The 23772-nt window shown below is 35.7% G+C and overlaps 1 protein-coding gene across 1 annotated transcript in view; it reads left to right on the top strand.

The window, feature by feature from the left end:
* Positions 1–23772, top strand: part of C11H4orf33 (chromosome 11 C4orf33 homolog) — an 855122-nt gene that overhangs the window by 673977 nt on the left and 157373 nt on the right. The window contains exon 13 of the transcript XR_014068175.1: positions 648–757. The gene's annotated coding sequence lies outside the window, so the exon portion shown is untranslated. The remainder of the gene's footprint in view (positions 1–647; positions 758–23772) is intronic.

Here is a 23772-nt window from a genome sequence, read left to right on the forward strand (position 1 = left end):
CCAGGCTAGAATACTGGAGTGGGTAGCCTTTCCCTTCTCCAGGGAATTTTCCCAACCCAGGGATCGAACCCAGGTCTCCCACATTATGGGTGGATTCTTTACCAGCTGAGCCACAAGGGAAGCCCAAGGTAGTCAAGGGCCCCATAATTGGAAAGCTTCCATTCTAGCATAAGGGAAATAGAAAAAAAAAAATATCACTAAGTAGACACAATAGTTTAAAATGCTGATAAACATTATGAACAAAAAGAAATACCATTTCAACCTAGATTGGAAAAGATCCCAAGTCATTTGCTATCTAAGTATCTGGAGGCACAGGGACATTGGGAATAACAAGCATAAAGACCTAGGCAGGGATGGGAATTATGTGATCAAGGAACAAAAAGAAGATGAGTGTGACTAGAACATATGTGAAAGAGGAATTCAAAAAGGTCAACTGCACAGGGGCTTGTAGGGATGATTGAAAGAACTGAAAGTGTAAATGTGTGCAAGAGAAAACAAATTGAAGAGAGAATAAATATGTTCAAATATGTGATGGTAATTCACATAAAAAGGGATTTAAATCTAATTTTATGTTGCTATGTGTATGCGTGTTCAGTCACTTCAGTCATGTCTGACTCTTTGTGACCCTGTGGACTTTTGTTCTCCAGGCTCCTCTGTCCATGGAATTCTCCAGCAAGAATACTGGAGTGGGTTGCCGTGCCCTCCTTCAGGGGATTTTTCTGACCCAGGGATTGAACCCGAGTCTCTCACTTGGCATGTAGGTATTTTTTTTTTTTTTAATAAATTTATTTATTTTAGTTGGGGGCTAATTACTTTACAATATTGTAATAGTTTTTGCCATACATTGACATGAATCAGGCATGAGTTTACATGTGTTCTCCTTCCTGGACCCCTCACCCACCTCCCTCCCCATCCCATCCCTCTGGGTCATCCCATTGCCCCGGCCCTGAGCCCTTGTCTCATGCATCGAACATGGAATGGTGTTCTGTTTCACATATGATAATATACATGTTTCAATGCTATTCTCCCAGAACGTCCCACCCTCACATTCTCCCTCAGAGTCCATAAAATTGTTCTATGCATCTGTGTCTCTTATTCTGTCTCGCATATAGGGTTATCGTTACCATCTTTCAAATTCCATATATATGCATTAGTATACTGTATTGTTGTTTTTCTTTCTGGCTTACTTCACTCTGTATAATGGGCTCCAGTTTCATCCATCTCAGATTTTTTTGTTTTTTAACCATTTGTGTCACCTGGGAAGTCCCTTTTATGTTGGTAGCCCCAACCAAGTTAGGTGAATTGAGTGATTGTTAAAAGATGGAAGATTTTGGTTCCACAAAATGTCCAGGCATGAACAGAGCTACCTGTCGCTTGAGAATCTGTGCAGAGTCATTAGAAGGAACTTCGGGTCTGTGTGACAGTTAGGGCTAGTTTGCCTTTAAAGTCTCCATAAATGTTTAAATTAATTTGGGGAAAGTAAGGTGTACAAAGGTTTCCTAAATTTCATATCAGGAGCTGTTGTCAACTATGGTCATTGCATGCAGAGGAGGGCCAGTGTTTCTGTTGTTCTTAATGCTTAGTTCTATAAATACATGGGCTGTAGGGTTTGCACTGTGATTGCTTATAAATAACATAATTCTGTCCTGTCTTCATAGGTCAGAGACAGAAGAAAGGAACATTTTCCTACAAAATATTGTTTTAAATAGGATAATCACACTTTAGAACAGAAAAAAACCCACTTTCCCATATTCTCAAATAATAGCACTGATCAATTTTCTTTCACTTCTTTTCTTTTGAATTTTGAAGCTTACATTATTTCTGATCTGTTTTTCCAGATTATACACAAAATTTACACCTGTTAACATGTTCAAGAGGAGGCATCATGGTATTTCTAAGATTACATTTATTACACAACTAGTAATACACTAGTTCCCTGGAGAAGGGAATGGCAACCCACTCCAGTATTCTTGCCTGGAAAATCCCATGGACAAAGGAGCCTGACAGGCTAGTCCATGGGGACATAAAGAGTCGGACACAACTGAGTGACTAGCATGTTCACTTTCACTTTTCAATACACTAGTTAGAGTTACATTGAAGTTATGTTTATGGTCATTGTGTGGTTTGGCTGTAGATGATTGTTTCAAGCAATGAGTGCAAAGTGGATAGATCAGCTCACAAGTACTGAGTTTCTCCTTGTGGGCATACTTTGATATCCTTCCACTGACCTTAGAATAAAGACAGTCATTTTCATCTTGGCTTGAACAGTCCTTTACCTGCCTTTGACCCCCTAGGCCCTCTGGAATATTCTTACACAAAGAAGAGAAACAATCAGTTCTAAATTCATTGAAGTACTTGTTTTCTTAAAATGTATACATTCATATATTTACTTTAAGTTTTTGATAAGGGTTCTCTAAAATAGAGCGATCTAAACATTTATATATCTTAATCTGTTTTCTGTCTCAGTGTAGCAGGAAATGAAAGTGGACTTCATACTGGCCAGAGTTCTTGGCCTTCCCCAATCAGTAGAGTTGACTAGAAGCCAGACAAAAAATTCAGGCAAGCCTTTAGGAGGGCCTCTTCTGATTTTGCAAGAAGGGGTGAAAACAAATAACAGGTTTCCTTGCTAACGCCCCAAGGGAGGGTGAGTTGGTTCCTTATATGGGGGGAGTGTAGTGGTGTGTCCAGGGTTAGGGTAGAGGAGTGACTTAGGTAGTTTGCCAAGTTTGCCAACCCCTTTGGTGGTGTTGATTGCAGGGGAGAGGAGTGGTACCTTGATTTTGCTCCAGTATTGGAGAAGGAAATGGCAACCCACTCCAGTGTTCTTGCCTGGAGAATCCCAGGGACGGGGGAGCCTGGTGGGCTGCCGTCTATGGGGTCGCACAGAGTCGGACACGACTCAAGTGACTTAGTAGCAGCAGCAGCTTTAAAGGTAGCAGTTGGATTATTTTGTTTCTCTGTTTTGTAAAAAAAAAAAAAAATCTTTTTGTATCTTATTATGCCGAGTTTGCCCCAACCATGCATGTATGCAGTTATTTTTAGTCTCTTATAGTTTCCTTGCATTTTGTTCTCAAAGAGGTATATGTCCAGGTGTAAGCCTTGCAGCACTGCTGCAAAGGGTCCCAGATCCCATCCTATCTCAAACTCATCTTCATCTCCATTGATTACAGAACCTTGAGGATCCTGAGGAGCTGGGATGGGGAGGCATTCTTAAGCTCCCTTGTCCTGAAGATTTTAAAAGGAACACTTGTTGATGCTTTAATGTGGTACTGTGAAAAGTGTTGCCTCTCCCACTTAAACTATTATCTTATATAAAATGTCTTATATAGGAAACATTGCATTTTGTCAAATTGCAAAAATAGTTCCTTTAGAAGGAGTAGATTCCTTAAGAATTTTGGGAACTGCACAATTTCTTGAGGGCTGATGGATTGATTTTAATCATTTTAGATTTCTGCTTTTGTGAGTCCTGCTGCTCTGTTTTTCATTCATTTAGTTTTGCATTAGCGTGTGTCCACTTAGTGCAAGATGAGGATAACATTCTTTTGCCAGATCATCAACTTTTAAAAAAATTCATCTTCACTAATAAAACAAAGTTGAGGATTATGTCAATTAGCCCAATAATTGGAGCAAAGAGCAAATTTTCCCTATGCTTTTTAAAAAGATGTTTTGAGCCGGCCTGTAAAATCACATTAGGACTATAACAACATGCTTGTGGCTCCGGTGAAGCAAATTTTGTGTGCTCCACAGGCTGACTGGTCTGGAGAACCTCTCCATAGCTAAGTGTAATATTGCCGTTTGAGTTCACAAAGTTAATCTTGTGCACTGAGCTATTTTAAGGGAGCTCCCTGGCTTAAAAATTAACAAAAACAAAACCTGGAACACTAAAGGAAAACAAAACACTTGAGACCAATCCATTTAGAAGCATAAGCAATAGCTAATATATAAGATTTCAATACTTATCTTGATTTCTTTACCTTGACATTTAAATTTTAGTTTCTTGTGCTTTATTAAAATAGTGTTGATAGTGTTGATATTTTAGCTATATGTGCTATCATCTATACATTTTATTTTCTTTTTTGCTGCTTTGAGTTTTTTAGATTGCTGTGTAAAAGAGGTCAGGGGAAATGCCTTTTGTATAATACAGATGGTTGATATGAATTAATTATGGATAATGGCTGTAAATGTTTTTTTTCATTTTCTTTAATAGTGGGGTTTGACTAATCTTCACTGTCCTTGAGAAAGTTTTCGAAAAGATTTTCATCCCTGTGAAGTGAGTAAGAGTCTATATTTGCCCATAAAACTCTTCTCTTTGTGAAAAATTTCAGCTTTTAAAAATTAAATCATGGAAGAAGGTTGCATAGATTCATGCTCCCTGTGCTAAAATTATGTTAGAAATGAAGAGTGCCTGAAAACAGAGATAATACAATGCAAATTGGTCTTTGCATGTCATTAACCTGACATCTATGATGTGCCGTGCTCAGTTTCAATATTTAATAAGTGTCCAATTTCTTAAGAATGAATAAAAATTGCAAACAATAACAAGTGAGTTACTTTTCAATAAATAGACATGTCCTTACTGATTTAAAATAGTAATTGGGCGTAGCACATTAACTGAGTGGCCTAGAGCAATTTTGTAATAATCTTTTAAGAGCTCAGGAAAAAAAAAAAAATCAACATTTTATTACTTTTAACACACTGAAGTTACTACTTCTCTTAATTCATTTTAGTGAGCTGTCAATAAATTTCACTCCATTAGATGCTGAATTTAATTAGCTCCAGGGTTGCAATTTATGTAATTTCTAAATTGTGTGCTATTTACAACATCTAGTAAATGTTACCTATGGCAACATAAATATATTTAATCTATAGCAGGCAGTGGACAATTATTTTTCATTCCTTGGATATTAAACATTCAACAGTGCTGTTTCTGATTTTCTGGACTTCTCTGCTATATTATGCAGGGATCGGACTGGCTACATGATTTGCAGTTTCTACTGTGATGAAAACACAGGGACCCAGAATTTTAACATGGCAACAAGAGAGCATGAGGTCAGGACCCTTTTGAACTTGGCATCTCCAGGGACTGCACAGGTTGTATAACCAGGAGGTCAGCCTTTTGTGAGAGAATAAACATTCTCAACTTACAGCAATCTCTAATGTATAAAAACTTATATTTTTGGTAAATATTATGGCTGAATAAATGACATTAACCAGAGATTGGCCTGCGATGTATAAATGCAGGAACTTTGCATTCTCTTTGACTTTCAGCAAAGGTGACACAGTTTATGAGTAAGCAGAACGGTCCTTAGGAAAAGGTAAATTATCCTTTGATCAAGGATTTGATCTGAGAATCTATGTCCCAGACTAGTGGATTCCATTACTGTGTATTCTTTTGAATTTCTATATTTTATTCTGAATCAAGAGCCTGTTCAGGAAAATTGAGCTTTTCTTGTGATTTGATGAGATAGTCTGGTGGTCTGCCTGCTCTCCATTCTTCTGACCCTTTTTGGTATACCTGGTAAGATAATATTTATTAAAATCTAAATTTACATCCTCCCTGGAGACATGTGTGAGCACATGCTATCCCCTCTCTCCCTGTCTATAATAACGTGAGGGCTGAAGCTTCAGCATCCTTGAGGATGGTAAACACAACCTATGGTGGAACAAAAAGACAAATTTACCCTGCTCTCTTAATAACCTTAAAGGGCTCTAAATCAGGTCAGAATTACCTGCATAAATAAATCATACCCTAATTTATTAAAATCTCTTCAACCTATTTTGTTAGTTGCAGCATAATTTTGACTGCACTCTTCTTCTTTCTTTTTTTTTTTTTTTAATGTTCTCTTAGATCCTACTTTTGCTGTGGTAATAACAGATGAATTCAAAACACCTATATGGAAACATAAAGCATACAAAAGTTATTAAAGACAAACGAATTTCACTTCTTTTTGTTAGAATGACTTTAAAAATCTTGTTGATTGTTTCCTTTGTTTTATATAGTTGATTGGGGGTTTTATTTCGTTTTTGTTCTTTGGCCTTTTTTTATGTGCTTGAATGTCTATTTTCTTGATTTCTTGTAATCTATTGCAAATTACTCTAGTATTTATTCATTCATCTAAGACATACACCATACCGATCACATGAAAACAGTAAGATGTGGTGTCTTCCCTTAAATGACTCATAGCTTAAAGAGAGATCAAATCTATAAAATATATAGTTTAAACTAAAAGCCAGTAAGAGATAAAATAGAAGAGAAAATTGTTATGAGTTTCCAGCTCCACTAAGGGAAATGTCCGTCTAATTTCTTAGGGAAATAAGGAGGGCTAGCAAATATCCAGTATGAGAGAAATACCTTACAGAATTTTGGAATTTGATGTCCTTTAGCCCCATTGATAAATAAAGGATAAAACTTTATCTTTGAGTTTTTCCACCTTTAGGAATAAGACTTTTAGATTGGATTCATACACTATTTCCCCTCTACATAAAATCCAAGGATTATATTTAGATCTTAAAAATTAAGCACTCTCTATTTTTTTTTAAAGATACAGTTGCTTTATTTTAAGAAGTGGAGAAGGGATCATGGGTATTAGTAGCTTGCATTTGCTTGGGTAAAACCTACATATTATACCTGCCAGAAGGTGACATTTGCTTTTAAGGTCTGTTGCTTAGGAAGTATTTGGTTACACTCTAAATTTCATACTTGGTGTTTCTGCCATTCATTCATTTTCAATATTTTAGTGGAGTTATGTCCAGGTAAGATAATACATTTTTTTCTCAACAGGATTCTGTAGTAGACTGCTGAAAAGTATAATTTCACACGCATACGATGAAAAAAAAAAAAAAAAAGGGAAAGCAAAGCTGCATTTGATAAGAGAGTAGACTAGTGCAAGCTTCAAGATAAATAGAGGATGTAGCATTTATCAGTAGTAGATAAAAATTCAGTGACTGCTACTCTCTTCATTTAAAAAAGCAAGAGATTCACAATTTCACAACACTATTAGACTCATGAAATATCTAAAAGCAAGTCAAATAATATAATCTATTCATAGTTTCATAACCCCAAACACAGTAAACAAACTAATTAATAAATCTCAGCCTATACTCTGAATGCCTAAGCATTATAATTTTTTGGTGTGTGATTATAATTGTATATATACACACAAATGCACTTGCATATACCTTACACACCTGCTGGAAAAATTGGAAAGCACACAGAATAAACTTAAAAAAAATTAAAGCAAAAACAAATGATCACTTATCTTTTTTGACCTGGAAATAAAATTCTGTGAATTATCTGATATTTTAATTGATTGATATAAGTAAATCCTTATAAATGTATATATTTATAAAACTATAGCCCAACTATATATGGCTTAACACTTTGATACAATTCTGGGAAAAAATAAGGCAGATGCCAACTGAACATAAACTCCTTTTTTTTTTTTCCTTCTTCTACTTTTGACCCTTATCTATTTGCCTCTCCTGAGCCTCATGGAAGCTTGTGCCTTCAGGTAGATGAGTGTAAGCAAAAGGCCTGGATTTTGTTGGAGTTACATGGAGAGAGTCTGCCAGCTGGAAGCCTTGAGAAGTATGGAAGGTGAAGAATCAGGGGAAATTATTGGTTCCCAGATAACTGCAGAAACTATAGTGACATTGACTTTATATGAGTAGGTCTGATTTCTCTGGCACAAGACCCATGGACAGTTGGGCCAGGTCTCCCCAGATCTGAGGATTTAAGGAGACCACAGAAGATTCTTTGGGGATTTCAGAAAAGCCTGAAAATCTGTATTTTTATCCACTGCTGGCCTATAAAGGAAGTGGGTGTTTTGTCTCCCAACCCTTGTGCAACTCCTGTTGCTTGGTAACAGCAGTCATACCTGAGCCCAAGATGTTCAGCATGATGAATTACAACCTATCTAAACTCACCATCACTCACAAAGAGTGATTAGTTTGGTCAGAATGACATTTACCCAATGAAACATAGCTACTACATGAGACGAACAGACACTTGAATAAAATAAAGTAACAAAAGTACTTAAAGGAAATGAAGTTCTACACCAAAAACAAAATAAAATGGAATAATTTCTTATAAATTTAGAATGAACAAAACAGTTTAATAGATGATTTGAAGATGTGATAATCACTTGCTCTCTGAAATAATAGTCTGTCAAGTAAAATGCAAAAAAATAGCTTAAAAATAAAGACAAATTATATAGAGGCATCAATCATGATTTTAAAAAAGGAAAATGAAAAAATGGTATAGAAAATGAAACAACCTAACAAGTGAAAGAACGCAGTTCCAGGGGAATAAAAAAGAATAAATGTTAGAAGCAATAATAAAGAAATGATAGAAGAGAATTTCCTGAGGAAAGGAGAGATCCAAGAATCATTCATTGAAGATGTTCACTAACTTCCAGCCTGGACTGAAGATAAACAGTACACACACATAAACTACTAAGTTTTTTTGCATGCTAATGAGAAAGAAAAAAAAAATAGCTTCCAGATTAAAAAAAACAACAACAACAAACTTAGACTCACATTGGACTTCTCTTTGCCAACCTCGGAAGGTTGTCCTAAGAACAGCATCTATGACCTGCTGAATGAAAAGATCTGCAACCAGAAAATTTTATATTCTAACTTGTCAGGAAAAAAAAAATTAAGATGTATAGTAACTAAGAAAATATATCCATATAACTCTTCCAAATACAATTTTCAAGGAAGAGACTTTGGACCAACTAAAAAAATGTAAACTAGAACAAAGGTCTCATGATAGAAGAAGAGAGAAAACAGAGTTTACAACTAATCTTTCTCTTTTGCCCTCTTTTGATAATTTAAGGCTAAGTGACCCTAAGAGTATGTAATATTTGCCTTAAAGAAGGACTCATAACAAAAAGAATATATAGCAAATAACCTTCCAGTATTGATATATGCCAAAAGTACTAAATAATCTTGTCAAAACTCTGCATTGGGAAGAGCTTACAGGTCAGGGAGGGGAGTGATAAAACCATCCTACTTCAATTTAGAGGTGAAACTGGGAAAAAAGGTAGAAGAGAGAAAAAGTAAAAATATCCTAAGGGACTTATCATGATGCGGTGAAAAGGAAAAGAAAGACTTGGTGGGCAAAACAATCTATTGATGTTTTGATAGGAGAAATGTATATTTTGCATTGCATGAACAATTATAAAATACATATTTTATTAGTAGGTTAGGGAAAAGTAATTTTTAAAAGTAAGGTGGAATTTCATCCTTAGGGAAAAATGAAATGAATAGCAGTGAAGTATAAAAGAAAAAGAGAAAGCAACAATATAAAATAAGAAATACAAAGTGAAGATATAAGGAAATTCAAGTATATATAAATATACCTCAGTGTATGAAATAATTGCATCACACTTTAAAATATCTCAAATTCATGAAATTTGATTAACAAATTTTTCCAAAGTCTGAAAGCTAATAAAATATTTTTGGACTTATTATAGAAACAGAGTAATGTATTGTAATGGGTATTAAGAACACAAATAATCTAATGGCTTATCATTTATATATTTATATAAGCATATAATCAATGATTATTTTCTAGCATCCTGGCTTCTCGACTGCAGCCATACAAAACAATTGATTTTTTTATTTTTTAGCATTGTAAAGATATACATGACTTGATCCTGGATCACTGAGGAAGTTGTCTACTAATATTAACATTATCACACTATTAAAAAATTCATCAGTGGTGTGATTTTCCTAAGGTATATGATAGAAACAAAATAGATGTTTATCGAAGTGACCTAAAATCTACCAGTTTTGTCAGAAAAAATACAATTGAAAATTATTCTTTGTAATAAATGAAAATAAATAAAATTTACATTTTTCTTTTTAGATAAAATGTTATCAAAATTTTCAGGAATATTATATGACAAAATTTGTACTTATCTGAGCGACTGAACTGAACTGATAATTTCAAAGTAGATTTCTATAAATGTATAAATTCAGTTCAATTCAGTCACTCAGTCGTGTCCGACTCTTTGCGACCCCAGGAACTGCAGCACGCCAGGCCTCCCTGTCCATCACCAACTCCCGGAGTCCATCCAAACCCATGTCCATTGAGTCAGTGATGCCATCCAACCATCTCATCCTCTGTCATCCCCTTCTCCTCCTGCCCTCAATCTTTCCCAGCATCAGGGTCTTTTCCAATGAGTCAGCTCTCTGCATCAGGTGGCCAAAGTATTGGAGCTTCAGCTTCAACATCAGTACTTCCAATGAACACCCAGGACTGATCTCCTTTAGGATGGACTGGATGGATCTTCTTGCAATCCAAGGGACTCTCAAGAGTCTTCTCCAACACCACACTTCAAAAGCATTAATTATTTGGTGCTTTTCTTTATAGTCCAGCTCTCACATCCATACATGACCACTGGAAAAACCATGACCTTGACTAGACGGACTTTTGTTGACAAAGTAATGTCTTTGCTTTTTAATATGCTGTCTAGGTTGGTCATAACTTTCATTCCAAGGAGTAAGTACTTAGTTATAAAAACAGGAAAGAATATGAATGTCTTTTTGACTATTGAGCTTGACTATTGACTACAACTCCGTTGTAAATAGTCTTTTGATATTAATAAAAAAAGTTTTGATGTATTAACCTGTATACTGGACATCTTTAATGTGGCAATAAAAATAGGCAAACAAAACAAAATGTGCAATGAAAGAAGTAGAAAGTGAAAAAACAAAATTTTAAATTTAGACACAATGTTTTAATTCCTAAAGTTTTATTCTGACAAGAGCTGTAGATTCTAGCGGCATCTGGAGGAATGTAGACATTAGAGCTTATTCTTGGAATTAGTTTCCTTCTAGGTCGACAACAGGATACAATTTAAAAATGATCTATAGCTAGACAGTTGCTATAGAGCTAGGAATTATAGCAATGCCAATTTATACTTGTTATACCTTCAGTGTTTACAGCGCATTTTTACATAATTTTCACAATAATCTTATTGAGTAAGGTTAAAAATGTGTAGCCTTATTTTACAAGAAAGAAAACTGAGTTTGGAGATCTTATCTGCCAACATGACATACCTAGTGACAAAGTCAGGACCTAAACCCAGGTGTTCTGAGTTCTTGGAGTATATGTTACCCTTGCCAATTGGGTTTTATCTCTAATATGAGAAAAAAGATCAATTATTTTTCTAACTGCTTATATTAATTTACTGTTTTTCCACACTGTATGCAAAAACATTTTAAAATAATCATCTCTCATTAAAAAGCTATTTATTTAAACTCTTCAACATATTATTTTAACCCAGTTTTTATAGAAGTCAAGACTAATAATCACTATGGTAAGGACATTTTGTTGGCTGACTGAATGGTTTTTATAATGAAGGAACACATTGCATATCTCAAATTTATTAGAAGATAAGAGATAGGTTGAAAGTATAAACATCTTTACATAAGATGCAAATGAAAGTAAAGTGAAAAGAAGGCCACACACGACATATTAATATTATTATTTTCCTATATTTCTGAAATCCCTAAAATAGTTACTTGCATAACAATATTTTATCAAGAATAATTATGTCAACAAATTAGGTACAACTTAATACATAATAAGTATTTTGTCTAAATTCTGCATGCAAATACACAGGTCGCTTTACAACAGGTTTTCCCATAGTGAAAGTATCATTACAAAGTTAGTGCCTTTATTCAAAGTAGATTTGTCCAACCATTTCCATTCAACATCTTTGAAAGAGATTTTTTAAAAATTATTTATGATTTTTAAATCTTAGATTTGCATTTCACCACTGAAACGTCACCTGTGGGAATGCAAATAGATACATGATATTTAACCACCAGAAAAATTCTTATTAAAAACAGTGGAATGTATTCTATTTCTTTCTGAAAACTAGCAACTCTATTCACAGCAGAGAGAACAATCATTTTCTAAAAATCCATCTCCTCTGAACAAAGTAAACTGAAATAGGCCAAAATATCTCCTCTACGTAGAATCTGATCTGAGTAGCAAAAAGAGTTCATAGATTTTTAACTGCTAATCTCCAAAGGAGACAAGAAAATGTTAGATGATGATATAGCTACACGTTCTACTCCTCTGAGGGCATATAAATGTCTCAGGAATTAAAAACAATCCATCTATAACCTGAATGGCATAGTCTTTTTTATAGCTAATCTTTGCCTAATACTAAGTTAAAAACTGAAATCCAGAGTGTGCTAGAGACACAAAAGACATACAAATACATTGAGCTTCTATGAAACGGATAAGCACAGTGGCATTTTAAAGTTAAACTTTATGTATGTGGGTTAGAAATGGAGGGATGTAAACACTCTGTGTCCTAATTTGCATCCATTTGGAAATCAGAAATGGAGCCTCATAAATTTCATATTAAATGATATATAAATATCATAGGTTAGAGGACACATTTTCAATACAGAGTTATGCTCCAAAAGTGAAATTCACTGAAGCTAGTCCAATGAATAGAGTTAATGCCCCAGGTATTAAATTCAAAATATAATCTATAGGATTTTAAAGCAGACTCTAAATAGCTCATGATATTTTCTGCAGAATACGTAAGCAAGTTTTAAAATTTGGCAGCTGTGTTATGTGCACTTAATTTTTTTCTGAGTTTCAAACAGACCTCCAGAGCTGAGGCTAATGCATTTGCCTAGAAATTCAAGATGTCAGTCACCTTCTGAGAGTGACTGCTTCTTGGAAAATGCCAGCCCTATCGTCACTTCTTCACACTTTGGTTTCTACCCCTGCCCCACACCCCACTACAGCCACTGGAGCTATGTCAGAGAAGATTTGATTGATAACCAGATGTGTTGTCTCTGGGTGCTACAGGGTACAGCAGGGGATAGAATTGTATTTTTCTGTAACGCTCCTGGTCTAATTGTCTCCCCATACATGTCGCCTGGTAAAACACCTTCACAGTTGTACACTGCTCCCATGGGGCACAGCTTCCCTGGTAGCTCAGCTGGTAAAGAATCTGCCTGTAATGCAGGAGACCCCGGTTTGATTACTGGGTCAGGAAGATTTTCTGGAGAAAGGATAGGCTACCTACTCCAGTGTTCTTAGGCTTCCCAGGTGGCTCAGACTATAAAGAATCTGCCTACAGTTTGGGAGACCTGGGTTGTGAAAATCCCCTGGAGAAGGGAATGGCTGCCCACTCCAGTATTCTGGCCTGGAGGATTCGTATAGTCCATGGGGTCACAAAGAGTGGGGCAAGACTGAGTGGCAAAAAAAGAAAGCCATCTGAAACATGAATGTAGTGAACCACTTTTCTGCCCCTGGGGAGCTCTCATCTCCACAATTCATTTCACCTTGCAATATTAGACAGTCTGGAAATATCAAGCTGTAGGTATTAAGCCAGTATGCAGATTTATCTCTTCCATGTGGATTATCACTTTCACATGATCTTATTTTTCTGTTCCTGCTCTCTCCTTTCTTTATCTCTAACAGTCTCTTCATTGTCTATTGTCTTTCCTCATGATGCCTTTTTCTTCAGAGGGCAGATCAGGGAGGAAGGCCATTTGCTATCTTAGGGGGCTAGTGGTGCCTAGTTTTTTCTGTAACAATTCCTTTCCAAATTCTCACCATGCCCCGTGTCTTGGCTGCATTAGCATTATTTAGAAGAGTACCTTTGAGATTCACTATAATGCTATCTATCCTCAGGCTCCTTTATCCTCTGTCTTAAGGTGAAGCTATTTCATAAAGAAATCCTTTCAGTTCTTCAGTAACAAAACCGTCTTTTAAATGGAGTTCAGACCTTTTTTTGATTTTAATTCAGTTCTATAATAAAGAAAGTTACTTTCATTTTTTAAAATTGTGTAGAGTAAGTCCCAATGGGGAGAAAAAAAAAAAAAATCCTCTCATTTGGTTTAAGACAGATGAATAATAAAGAGAGAAAAAGATAACCAGATTGTTAAGATTTGACTTCAAGGAGAAGATAATTTCAACTTGAGAGCTGTCAGCACAGGGCAGAGAAAGGATGATAAAATAGGATCAGAGATACTTCAGGCTAGTGAGAGTTTTGAATGAACATCTAATAATACTGTGGACAACCTGTGGACATTTGAGAACATAAGGAATGGTATCTAAAAGCACATTTTTCTTTATACTTTGTGTTTTATGGAATCTAGATGTTTTAGTAAATCACAATAATTTACATAGATGTTCAAATATTCTTTACTTATCAATACAATAATGCAACAAATGAAATAGCCCAAATAATAGGTAAAGAGACCCACACACGCAAATAATTGTTTTTATGTTATATTAAAATTTATTTGTATGTAACAGATAAATACAGATGCTGTCTTGTCGTACATAATTTTTAGGCTAGTCTTTGCTTTTATTTTCCTTTTTCAATTATTTCCACTCTCTGTTCCTTTCTCACATCTCTCCCCACAACCATGTCAACAACTTATTATATATTTATAATACATGATTTACTTATAGTCTCTTAATTTTTCTTATAAGATTTTTATTGTTCACGTTTTATTTTTAAGCTAAAATGCATTAAAATTTTTGCTTTATTTATAAACTAAGGGCCTAGTTGTGTTTTCCTTCAGACAGATAGAACTTATTTATTCCAGTCAATTATCTAACCTATTCAGTGTTTCCTTTTTCACAATGGGTAGAATGACTATCTTGGAGAAATACTGAATTGTTATATTGTCTATTTCTATGTTATCTTACGTTCCAGTGGCCTGCTTGTTGTTCTTCCTCCAAAAACACACTGAAGTGAATACAGTGGTGCATTGGCTTGATGAATTAAACAAAACAGGTCTGTATAGCAGAATTCTGACATGGATCTCACTGAGGTAAAATCAAAGTATTGGGACAGGACTATGGTCACTTCTGGAGGCTCTAGGGGAAAACGGGCTTTAGCTGCTTCTAGAAACTGCCTGTATTACTTGTCTCATCAAATTCCTATCTCTGTCTTCCAAGCCAGTAATAGCAGGTCATATCTTTCTCTTGCTCCTGTCTCTCTGGTTCTCTGCAGTTTGAAAGGTTCTCCATTTTCTTTTTCACCCTATTTAAAAGATGGTTGTCAATGTATGGCAAAACAAATACAATATTGTAAAGTTAAAAAATAAATAAAATAATTTAAAATTAAAAAAAAAAAGATGATTGTAAGGGCCTTGTAATTAGATTGGATCTATGTAGGTGATCCTGCATAATTTCTCCATCTTAAGGCCCTTAACTTTAATCACACCTGCAAAATCCCTTTTACCATATGATGTGATACTAATCAGTGGTTCTTTGGGGACTATTGTGCTAATCACAGATTACTTTGACTCAAGTTCTGAAATCTGGTTAGACTAGTTTCTGACCTGCCCCGTTACTCTTCTTTTTCATGTTTTTCTTGTTATTACTTGAAACTTATTCTTTAATTTATGCGTTAAGAATGTTTAACAAATCTAGAGAAGATATAGTTTTAGAATTGCATTAACTAATGGAAACTTACCTGCACATTTCCCAAATCTTATGAACAACATAACATGACATGGATGTACATTTTTGGCTCTGGGAAGCATCTTTGCACTTTATTATGATTCCAAATCAACTGATGAATAATAAATCAAACAGGGAAAATGTAAGTTTAACTGCAAACTTAAATTTTTCTTAGAATGTGAAGTAATTCTTTTTGTAAATCGTCAAAGGTCTTTACTTCATCATTTCTGGGGTTAGAAGTGGAGAATGGGACTATGCATGCAAAACACTCTACAGCCATATATACTCTTGACCAAATGAAATGAGCCACACTTCATTTCATCTGACAGCTGTGTGTGTCTGTGTGTGTGTGAAGAATTAGATTATATTTGGCTGTCACTCAAAATTCTGTGCAACTATGAGAAGTACATTTGTTTATTGATTGAAAAAGTTTAACAAGCATATTTTTGCCAGGTTTGGAACAGAAAATACCTAGTCTTATTAATAGGGTAGTATTATTTGTACACACACAAACATAGATACTGAAAAAATTGCCTTAACACTCAACATTCAAAAAACTAAGATCATGGCGTCTGGTCCCATTGCTTCATGGCAAGTAGATGGGAAAAAAGTGGAAACAGTGACAGATTTTATTTGCTTGGGCTTCAGAATCAGTGGAGATGGTGACTGCAGCCATGAAACTAGAAGACACTTGCTCGTTGGAAGGAAGCCTATGGCAAACCTAGTTTGTTGTTGTTGAGTCGCTCGGTCATACCTGACTCTTTGTGACCCCATGGACTGCAGCCCGACAGACTCCTCTGTCCATGAGATTTCCCAAGCAAGAATAATGGAGTGGGTTGCCATTTCTTTCTCTATGACAAGCCTAGGCAGCATATTAAAAAGCAGAGACATCCCTTGCTGATAAGGGTCCATTAGTCAAAGCTATGGTTTTTCCAGTAGGTATGTGTGGATGTGAGAGTCGGACCATAAAGAAGGCTGAGAGCCAAAGAATTGATGCTTTTGAATTATAGTGCTGGAGAAGACTCTTGAGAGTGCCTTGGAGAGCAAGAAGATCAAACCAGTCAATCCTATAAGAAATCAACCCTAAATATTCATTGGAAAGACTGAAGCTGAAGCTCCAAAACTTTGGCCACCTGCTGTGAAGAGCTGACTTTCTGGAAAAGACCCTGATGCTGGGAAAGACTGAGGGCAAGAGGAGAAGGGGATGACAGGATGAGATGTTTCTGACTCAATGGACATGAGTTTGAGGAAACTCCAAGAGGTGGTAAAAGACCTAGCCTTCACCACCTAGATGGTGAAGGAAAGTCTGATGTGCTGCAGTCCATGGGGCTGCAAAGAGTCAGACACGGCTTGTGACTGAACAGCAACAACAACAACACATAGATATACACATTGAAAATAGGATCTTTTTTAATCCAGTTGACAAGAAACCAGTGCCTGGTTAGGAGGTGTTTGGTTACCTCTTTTGTACTACTGCAGATCCCCTAGCCTATTCTGTCTTCTATTTCAGGCACCATTGCAGTGACTAGTTTGATGTGAGCTCTGACAACTTGTTGTACACTCAACCTAGTTTCAGTCTTGCCCTTCTTGTGCAAATTCCAAATTCAGGGGCATTAGCACTTTGTGGGATGAGTCATTGACTATTAGGGGGAAAGGAGCTGATGGATAAATATTTCTCCTTCCTCCCCTCAAAGGAGTGATACACTTGCCTGAGGTGAGTAGTCCTCCTTGAGGATAACTCTCCAGACCACTTCATGACTGCTTTTAATGCTCTTATCCCCCTTGTTGTTTTTCAGTCCTTCAGTTGGGTCCGACTCTTTGCAACCCCATGGGCTGAATGCCAGGCTTTCCTGTCCTTCACCATCTCCCGGAGTTTGCTCAAACTCATGCCCATTGAGTTGGTGATGCCATCCAACCATCTCATCCTCTGTCATCACGTCCTCCTCCTGCCCTTAATCTTCCTTAGCATCAGGGTCTTTTCTAATGAGTCAATTCTTCACATCAGGTGGCCAAAATATTGGAGTTTCAGTTTTGGCATCAGTCCTTCCAATGAATATTCAGGGTTGATTTCCTTGTGGATTGACTGGTTTGGTCTCCTTGCAGTCCAAATGACTCTCAAGAGTTCTCCAACACCACTATTCAAAAGCGTCAATTCATTGGTGCTCCAAATTCAGGGACATTAACACTGATAGATCTTTCTGGATAGAATTTTCTGATTTTATCATGATGTTGTTGCCTAAATATCCTTCGGTATGCATTTTTTGGCTTGCTTTAATCAGTCACTTTGAACAATGTCTTCTATTCCAGCATCATGAGACTCTCACTTTGTAACATTTTTTTCTGGAAATTACTACTTAAGCGAAGGGCCTGTTGAGGGTCTGTACACAACTGTAAGTTCACCAAAATGTCTGTGAGACAAAATATGTACAAAATGCTAACTTAAAATTTCAGTGGGAATGCTTTCAAAGTTCATGAAAAAGGAGTTTTAAATTTCAGAATCTGTATTCATCAAAATCTAGAGTGTTTATCGACTCTAAACTAAGCTGCCAAGATATTGACTGTAAAACTAATATGTGAAATGTTACCCAGTTCCTGGTTTTTTTAAACATTATTTCTCTCATTTAAAACTTCTGATGTCAAATGAAGATACCCAGAGTCTCTATTCATTATTTGCTTCCTGGTAGATATATTTCCTCAAGTTTCTGGATCATTTCTAACCACTAAGTGAGATCTTTAGATGGGTCTTCCCTTAGGGCATAATCAGGCCATTGAACACATTATACATTACTGCTTTAAGCTGCTTCCTCTGAGTTAACACCTTGATTGTGGCTCATAGAGCACTTACTTGAGAGAAATTCAGTTCTTATTATTCCTGAAATGCTGAGAAAATGTGCATTTAAAATGGATTCCATTTTTCTGAATCTGGAAAAAAAATAGATTATCATTTAAAAATAGTTTAGATTTCAATGAGTTTGAGCAACTATTTATCATCACTATCTATAAACTATTGTTGCGTATTGACAAAAAGACACTTTATGGGCACTAATAGTGTTTCAGAGATTTGGTTAGACATGCCTTCAAGGCATCCATAGTCTCATGAAGGAGTTTACAGTCTATAAAATTGCCTTTTGCAATTGACTGGAAATGCCAGGTATCTTGTTTCCAGATTCTACCATTTAATCTAGGCTTGAAAGATGGGAGGAAGAAGTAAGATATTTTAGAATATTTGAAAATTTATAAACTGTGCCTTGTAAAAAGTAAATTACTTGAATCTCTTGATTGAATGAAATGTCTGCTAATTCCAAGCAGGTTTTGGAGAATTCTCATTGCTTCTAGAGTTCTACATTACTTATTTTGGGAGAATGGGATTTCAGATACTTCAGCCTGCAAATATAGATTAATTCCTTGTGTTAACATGGTTTCTACAAATGCATCTGCTTGTTCATTTTTTTAGCAAATATTTGATTTCTGCTATGGACCAGACATTGCACAAAATACCAAAGATACAAGAGTAAACAGGGAAGAAATGGCCCTGTTTTCATAGAACTTAATTCTGTTGGTAGAAGTTTTCAAAAGATAAGCAAGCAAATACAAAAAGTAATTATAAATTATTATTTAAATTATTAAATCAAATAAAAATTGATGCATTAAAAATACACGTGGCTATGTTTCAGACAGGGCAGTTTTCTAAGGTTGTGACATTACAAAGATAAGTCAAAATAAGACAGGCAAAATTCTGATGGATGTATTCCAGAAGAGGCAAAGGAACACTAAGTGACCTCTCCAAGCTGTGGTGCAGGGAATAGAATCAGTGTTAAGGGATTACATTGGAGTTGGAAGCAAAGGCCAAATCTTTCAGGGCCTGGAGGCTATGATGACAAGTTTCCATTTGATTCTAAATGCAATGGGAAGCCAATAGAGAATTTTGAGCATAATTTATATTAATAGAAATAATATGACTAGCTACATTTTCCCCTATACAGGCATTAAAATACACAGAGCCTTGGTTCAGTGTAGATACCTCTTTTGAAAATATGATTGAAAAATATGAGTTTTGAGAAGTTAATGTGATAGATTAATACTTGACCAACAGCAGAAAGATCAATGGATAATGAAACCAGCTGGATCATAAGACTCTAGGTCTAGGGTCATAAACACATCTAGAGAAAAATAAATTCTCAAGGAAATACTAAAGAAGATTCTGTGTTGCTCAAACTCCATCCTTGAAGAAAGGAGCAGTAGGAAGAATTTAGAACAGGGCAATATTAAAAATTCTGTCTGAGATGAGGAAAATTGATTGTTGGGGAAAATTGTTAGAACCCGAGAAAGACAGCTTTTATTTTCAAAGAATAGTTCATAGCAAGAATGAATGCCCAGTTGGCCTGTAAGTGAACTAAAGACACTAAAGAACTAAAGACACATTGTAAGAGAGAAAGATGAGTATATGGTAACTATCCCCATATAATTTGAGAACGCTTACATTGCACTATAATAGCTTTCTTAATCAGATTGTGTTTGATAATTGAAAATATAATTTGAAGAATAATAGAATAAAAGGGGGAGTTCATACTCCATTCCCAAGGAATAAAAGGGGGAGTTCATACTCCATTCCCAAGGTTACAGACTAGAGCTCTTAGTTGAGTTGCATGAGCCAGGGAAACTTCTTTTGAAGATACTTCTGAAGTATTCATCATGGATACAATGACCTAAAAAAAAGATTTGTACATCAAAATCAAAGGCCATCAAACTCATTAACAGTCTCTTCTAACTAATGACTGAAAAATGGAGGCAAGGCCAGCTACTGTGAAAAAGCTTTAGGGGCAGTGGGTGCCTGCCTGGGGAGACAATGAAGAAAAGTGTAGAGAAAAAAATCAGGAAAAAGATAGTTCCAAGACAGTAAAATGGAAAATTAATGCAGAGAAACACAGAGACATCCCAAATGTGGGAAGATCTATGCAAGTGATTATGCAAATGAAGAGAGAGGGGTTAAGGGTTGAGGTTTCTTACAAGTGAAAATGCCCAAAGGCATTGTCTCATGTCAGTCCAGGGTTCATTACTAGAAAATGATTAGAATCAATGCTATGAAGTCAAGAGGTATCTTAATGGAGAATTTGGCTTATGAAAAACAATAACAGAATTAATGAAGGGCTTTAACCTTTAAGTTCAATACATATTTAATTCTGTTTGTCTGGGCAAAACTTAAATATAAGGAAAGTAATTTATTGTTAAGGCCCTGTAAAGTGTAATGATTATTATGCGAATAAGACTGGGTAAGTAAAATCTCTTGCTTTATAAATGTCATAGATTAAAAACGGATCGTGCTAATAATTAGAGCAATGACGATTTTATGATTTTAACACAGATCATTTTACTCCAGCTTTAATTGTCTTTTCTAATTTAACAATTTTATTTTAATTATGGGTAGTCATTTATAATTATTTTGAACTTCGCAAAATTATTCAGGAGTGCAACAGTTTAAAGCCTTGTGCTCGATATTTAAAAGACATGAATCTTTTCACAGTGCTAGTTGAAGGTTTTTCTAAAGGAATGGTCAGCTTTAAATTATATAAGAGGCCTTTTATAAGAGGATGATTTGCTTTAACAGTTGCTGCTTTTTGGTTTTCTATCTTGAAATGACGGCTGTTCATGTGTAAATGGCTCTCATATTTTGAATCAATTACCTCTGGTATTTGCCATTAGTGTGCTGGTCACTTTGTAGTTGCTCTCAAGTCTGAAATATTCAGATTCGACAGAAGAAATTAACTCATTTGCGACCTTCAATGTGAATGTTAGGTGTTTGCAAGATTTCACAGATTATCTTTGAAAGTAGTTCAACTTTGTAAGTCAACCAAGTACAGAAAGCTGGGTTGTGTGTATAGTGTTTTGGGGAAGAGGAATATTTTATAATCGATTTAAAAGTTCTCCTAACTTTACTGCCTAAATATTTCACAAATTATTTCTACCTCCTCACTGCCCCAGTTGAGACACACGCCTAACCCTCTGCATTCAGTTTCTCTCCTCCATTTTTGCTTGAATATTTGTTACTTGTCTTTCAATATCCATTACAGTATAACCTCTTCATGGGCTTCACTGGTGACTCAGCGGTAAAGAATCTACCTGTCAGTGCAGGAGAGAAAGGTTTGATCCCCAGGTTGAGAAGATCCTCTGGAGGAGGAAATGGCAACCCACTCCAGTATTCTTGCCTGAAAAATCCCATAGACAGTGAAGCCTGGAGGACTATGGTCCATGGTGTTGCAAAAATGTCAGATTCTACTTAGCGACTAAACAACAAAATAACTTATTCAAGAACATCTTCTTAAACTCTTCTCATTTTTGTGTATTCCCATGAACAAAATCCTATTTTTGATTGTGTTATTTAACCTTCAGGGTAGGTTAAGATTGGTCTAACCTAAGATAGACTGGCTAAACTTTGTCAATGATTGTTTTAGAAGAGATAGCACCTAATGATGGCCAATAAGACATGAGAAGTCTGGAGAGAAAGAAAGAAACACACACAAAGAGAGAATGAATGAATGAATAGAAACGAACAATCCTTCTTCCAGGGCCAGACGGTCTTGTCTGGATAAGACTACTAGATCAGCTGCAGGATGAAACCAACTTAGAAAAACAAGAAATTGTTAAAAGAATCACAAAGATCCTGAGCTGGAGTTTTAGTTTGCAGAGTCTAGAGTCTGTCCTACTGACTAGTTTCTTGTCATCTGACTTGATCAATCTCCTTTCTATTTAAGCCATTTGAGTTATTTAAATTACTTCCAGTTGCTATACATAGAACTAACTACAGCTGAAAGGTGAAATTACTGATGAGAGAAACTTGGGACATGGAATGATATGTTCTATTAATATTTCTCTTTTTTTAAAACACTGCCCATATTCCCACCAAAGGATAGTTAGGGAGAAAGAAAAGATATCATAAATTACCAGTTTTGATGTAAATCTAACCAGACATGAGAAGAAAGCAAAAGTGAAGGTTTGGGGTAAATGAAAAAAACTGGTATGGCTTCATCTTGCTGTTTCCTGATTTTTCAAAATGTAACTTAGAAAAATGAACGTGTTAGTTTTCTATTACTGTCAATAAATTTCCTTACACTTAGTGACTTAAAACAACGCACATTTCCTGTGGCCAAGTTTCTAGTCATGGCTTAACCTGGTCCTCTGTTCACTGTCTCATATGGCTACAATAATGTATTAGCCGGGGCTGCATTTTCACGTGGGGTCTCACTGGGGTGAATTCATTTCCAAACTCATCCAGGATGATGGTAGAATTCATTTTCTTGCCCTGTAACTGAGGGCCATGGTTTCTTGCTGGGTGTCATTGGAGGCTGCTCTCAAGGTCTGCAGGTCACGTGCATTTCCTTGCTTACATGGCCCTCTTCACGGGCAGTTCACATCACAGCAGCTTAATTCCTCAAGGCCAGCAGGACAGTCTCATTTGTGTATACCAGCAAGTCAGAGTCTTATAAGCATATCATAACATTAAGGCATTACAATAAATGAAACAAGCCAGAGAGAGGAAATCAAATAATGCATGGTGTCACTAAATGTGGAATCTACAAATTAAAAAAAAAATGTCAAACTCATAGAAATAGAGAATAAAAAAGTGATCACCAGGGGGCTGGGGGTGTTAGAAATAGGAAGAGATTGGTTAAAGGGTGCAAAATTTCAGCTATCAGATGAATAAGGTCTGAGGATCTAATGTATAATATGGTGTCTGTAGTTGACAGCACCGTACTGTATAATTAAAATTTGCTAAGAGAGTAGAACTTAAATGTCCTCAGACACACAAAAGGTAACTATGTGAGGTGATGGATGTGATAATTAACTGGATGGGGCAAACCATTTCAAATATATACACATATCAAATAATCATGATGTACACTTTAAATATTTAAAAATTTTATTTGCTAATTATACCTCAGTAAAACTGAAAACGTATCATTCCCTAATCATGAAACTTTTGCCATATTCTGTTAGGAGCAAGTTACCAGTCTTACCCACTCTCAAGAGGGCTGTTATTCAGAGGGCAACACTAAAGAACAGAGTTCATGTAGACCATCTTAGAATTCTGTCTGTTATAATGAGATGATTCGATAGGTTAGTGAGCACGGTTTGTATCACTGGCTGTAAACAGACTGAACGTCAGTCGACAGCACTGGGAACTAGATTAGAGTACGGGGAGAAAACTGCTTTATGTGGTTATTCCTTACAGACATTGCACGCATTCATTGATAAAAGTTATAACAATATAATGATAAACTGCCTTCAAGCAAAAAATCAATGTAATTTTTTTGAAT

This window comes from Giraffa tippelskirchi, chromosome 11 (genome assembly GCF_054371585.1).
Source record: "Giraffa tippelskirchi isolate mGirTip1 chromosome 11, T2T-mGirTip1v1.2.pri, whole genome shotgun sequence".
Classification (NCBI taxonomy): domain Eukaryota; kingdom Metazoa; phylum Chordata; class Mammalia; order Artiodactyla; family Giraffidae; genus Giraffa; species Giraffa tippelskirchi.